The 4,631-nt window shown below is 46.4% G+C and overlaps 1 pseudogene; it reads left to right on the top strand.

Annotated features, from left to right (window-relative positions):
• The first annotated feature begins 1,519 nt into the window (after nt 1-1,519).
• On the top strand, nt 1,520-2,784 carry LOC121044516 (glyceraldehyde-3-phosphate dehydrogenase-like; annotated as a pseudogene).
• Nucleotides 2,785-4,631: the final 1,847 nt, after the last annotated feature.

Here is a 4,631-nt window from a genome sequence, read left to right as displayed (position 1 = left end):
TTTTTTAATGTTTATTTTTGAAAGAGAGAGTGAGACAGCGTGTGTGCACAAGAGTGGGGGAGGGGAAGAGAGAGAGGGGGACAGAGAATCTCAAGCAGGCCTTGCTGTCAGCACAGAGCCCAATGTGGGGCTTGAACCCACAAACCATGAGATCACGACCTGACAGAAGTCAAGAGTTGGACACTTAACCGACTGAGCCACACAGGCACACCTCAAAATTCCAAAAAGTAAAAATGTTTGCCACCTATACAAACTGTGGCCATCAAACATTTGATAAACTGTATTAATTTTAGAATGTTTGGAAGTAGAACCAACCAATAGTGGGTATTATTAAAAGTGGGGTGCCTGGGTGGCTCAGTTGGTTAAGCGTCCAGCTGTTGATTTCAGCTCAGATCATGATCTCACAGTTTGTGAGATCGTAGGACTCTGTGCCGATGGGGCGGAGCCTACTTGGGATTCTCTCTCTCTCCCTCTCTCTCTGCCCCTCCCCCACTTGCTTTCGCCAGGCATGCGCCCCGTGTGCCTGTCTCAAAACAAACAAACTTAAAAAAAAAAGAAAGTAGTAGCACAAACGCCACTGATGCTGAGCCTCAACTTCTTCTGGGCTAAAGGTTACTTATCTTATACCCACAGTTGTGAAACAGCGTCCGTCTTTCCCATAAAATTGGCCTGCCTGGCTAGCACTCCCCATGCAGCCAGTTCAGATCTCTGAAGCTGTCAGTGACATTGAGGACACAGAGAACTGTTCATAGTTACTCCATCCTAAGAGGCAAGAAACAGTCCCCTGCCCACCTCCAAAGTCCGTGGGAGGGTTTCTGTGATTCTTTTGTGAGAAGTTGAGAAAGATCCATGCGATACTGCTAGGCCAGTAGATGGTATAACAAGATGGTTTTGCTGATCTGGACAGGAGATTGGGCCTGCGAACCACAGCCATTTTAACACCGAGCGAGACTCAAAATACCTTCGGGTGAATCGTTTGGGAGGCTTCCAGCAGCATAAACAGAGTGCCCAACTAAAAGAGGCGTAAACAGTGAGGACATTCATTTTTTCACAAAACAAGAAGTCTGGCAAAGAGAATTCCAGAGCTGCCTCATTCAGAAGTTCAACAATGGCAGAGTTCTGGCTCGGTCTCTCTGATTTCCTCATGACTTTTTCTTCATGGTGACAAAGTGACTGTTGCTGGTCCCAGCACCATATCCTCACATGAGCTTACTGAAGGCACGAAGCATTCCTTGTTTGTCTGAAATTCAGTTTTAACTGGGTGTGTTTATATTTTTTGTCTGAGACTCTGGCAATGCTGCTGGGTGACACCTTCCTCATTCCTGAGTCTGTTGCCAGACCATACTTCACAAAATCAGCGTTTCATTAGCAAGAATAAGACAGTAGTGCCTAAGAGTAGCAACCAACCATCTGCCTCCTTGCTTTACAAGATTTCCTTTAACTTCTGTTCAAGAAAGTCCTGGCTCCTTTTGGCTCTCTGCCCCTCCCTGTTTGACAACAGCTGTGTCCCTGAGACATGATGGTGAAGGCCCAAGTAAATGACTTTGACTCTGTTGGGTGTCTGGTCACCAAGGCTGCTATTAACTTTGGCAAAGTAAATATTGTCTCTACCAATAACAGCTTCGTTGACCTCAACTACATGGTCTACTTGGTTCAGTATGATTCCACCCATGGAAAGTTCAATGGCACAGTCCAGACTGAGAATGAGAAACTTGTCATTGATGGAAAGCCTATCTCAGTCTCCCTGGAGTAAGATCTCACTAACATCCAACGGAGTGAGGTTGGTGCTGAATTTCTTGTGGAACCCACGGGTATCTTCACTACTCTGGAGAAGGCTGGGGCTCATTTGAAGGGTGGAGCCATCATCTCTGCCTCTTCTGCTGACACCCCCATATTTGTGATGGACTTGAACCAAGAGAAAGAGGTATGACAACTTTCTCAAGATAGTCAGCAACGCCTCTTGCACCACTAACTGCTTGAGCCCCTGGTCAAGATCGTCCATAACAACTTTGGCATCGCGGAGAGAATCATGACCACAGTACATGTCGCTACAGCCACCCAGAAAACCATAGATGGCCTTTCTGAGAAGCTATGTCATGATGGCTAAGAAGCCAGCCAGAACATCATCCCTCCTTCTACTGGTATTGCCAAGACTGTGAGCAAGATCATCCCTGAGCTGAACGGGAAATTCACTGGCATGACTTTCTGTATCCCCACCCACAATGTGTTGGTCATGGACTTGACCTACCATTTGAAGAAAGCTGCCAAATAGGACAACATCAAAAAGATGGTGAAGCAGGCATCAGAGGGCCCTCTCAAGTGCATCCTGGGCTACACTAAGGACCAGTTTTCCTGCAGCTTTAACGGTGACACCCACTCTTCCACCTTTATTTAATGTGGTTTTCAAAAACTTTTAATGTGTATTTATTTTTGAGAGACAGAGACAGAGCATGAGTGGAGGAGGGGCAGAGAGAGAGGGAGACACAGAATCCGAAGGAGGCTCCAGGCTCTGCGCTGTCAGCACAGAGCCCAACGCCGGGCTCAAACTCACAGACGGTGAGATCAAGACCTGAGCCAAAGTGGGATGCTTAACTGACTGAGCCACCCAGGCGTCCCTCCCACAATTCCACTTTTGGTGCTGGGGCTGACATTGCCTTCAATGACCATTTTGTCAAGCTTATTTCCTTTGATGAAAATGAATCTGTCTCTAGCAATAGGGCGATGGACACATGGACTCCAAGGAATAAGAACCCTGGAACACCAGCCCCAGGGAGAGGCATGTGAGCAAGAGAGAGGCCCTCGGCTGCTGGGGTGTCCTTGCCCTACAGGGGTCCCTCGACATACTGAAAAATCGCTTGTCCTCAACACAGTTTCCATTCCAAACCCCCTGAAGAAGGGGAGGCATTTAGGGAGCCCTACCTGTCACGTACCATCAATAAAGTACACTATACACCCTCACACGTAAAAAAGAAAGCCCTGGTTTACATGGCCCGGAGTTTCCACATAAACACAAGGGCACCCAATTCTGTCTGTATGTCTCTCTCTCTTTCTGTGTATTGGTGGTGTGCTGGAGTGAGATACAAGATCACAGTTTTATAGTATTACAGAGTAAAATCTCAATTTTCAGGGTCAGCTGGCAAAGACGAACAGTGACAGAGTAAGATGCGAGTAGAGCATGTTACAACCTGCAACTGACATCTGGGGGATCCAAAGGTTTAGAAGCCACCACCCAGTGTGCTTCAGTTTTTCTGTGGGGCATCTAAAGAAGGGGGAAACAATAGCCCAGCTGCTTCCTGAGACTCTGGCGTTTTTGTGGTACTTGATGTGATCTTGGTGTGGAAGATTTGAGTATTACTGCCTTTTTCAAAGACTGCTTGAGACCGAAGATCACAGTGCCATAGAAACGAGAGAGAACAGGAATGTTTCCTTTGGGAGTCAGTGCTATTTCAACACAAGTTTTACGCATTTATGTGAGGGGATGATTATGACGTAAGTAATGAAAAGGCATTTCTGGGTCTTGATTTTAAGTGTGATTCCTGGGACTCTGCTGATAGATACACGCAGACCTACAACTCCTTTGCTGAGTCACCAGCTTACCACTGCTAGGGGGCTGCCCCAGCTCCCACAGGCCCGTATAAAACTGTTGGTTTGCCAGACTCTCATGAACTCTGGCCCATAGCCTAGGCAGCTGTTGGAAATTCTGGCTGACAGACCGGAAACCGCGAGGCAACTCTTTTTAGGGTGTCCCCTCTGGGAGTCAAAAATCAAATGGCTTGCATGGCCATCCTTACTGGGATCCTATCTGCTAAACATCTATATTTTCTCAGGTTGGCTAGTGATAAACTTTATATATATTCATGAGAAAATAGTATCCATTTCCTCAACTATATTTATGTTGTAGACTTGATTAAAGAACAGCTGTGTCAGTTAACGTGACAGATTGACTGTGCATTTATCCGTTTCCCTTCCAAATCCCCACTGTAATAACAGTAAAGAAATAAAAAGACCATAAACCTATAGGGCTAAAGAGGGGGGAGGAGATGATAAGAGTTAAGAAATGTCAACACAGGGGCTCCTGGGTGGCTCAGTCGGTTTAGCATCTGACTCTTGATCTCAGCTCAGGTCATGATCTCACGGTTTCTGAGTTCAAGCTCCACAGCAGGCTCTCCACTGATGGCCTGGAGCCTGCTTGGGATTCTGTTTCTCCTCTCTGCCCCTCCCCTGCTTGTGCGTGCACTCTCTCTCTCTCTCTCTCTCTCTCAAAGTAAATAAATAAACTTTAAAAAATTATATAAAAAAAAAGAAATGTCAACACAATTCTGGAAAACGAAAGCCGGCCGAGGAGTAATATAACTGATTTAGTAGAATGGAGAAGCTTAAGCCTAAGGGCGCTCATGGGAGGGAGGGCTGCTGCAGGTGGAGGTGGGGAGTGGAGGGCACACCAATAAAGAGAAAGCTAATTGGCCAGCAGGAACCGAAGGTACGGTGTCTGTCTGCAACCACTGATTGGGTCTTGTCCCTACACTTTTGCCTTTCTGGGATGTTACGTAAATGGAATCATACCGTGTGTAAGGTTTTTTCAATTGTTTTTTAACACTTATGTATTTTTGAGAGATGGAGGGAGACAGAGC

This window comes from Herpailurus yagouaroundi, unplaced genomic scaffold (assembly GCF_014898765.1).
Source record: "Herpailurus yagouaroundi ecotype Mexico unplaced genomic scaffold, PumYag 188, whole genome shotgun sequence".
NCBI classification, from domain to species: Eukaryota; Metazoa; Chordata; class Mammalia; order Carnivora; family Felidae; genus Herpailurus; species Herpailurus yagouaroundi.
The sequence above is the reverse complement of the archived record's forward strand: the minus strand, read 5'-3'. Positions and strand labels throughout refer to the sequence as shown.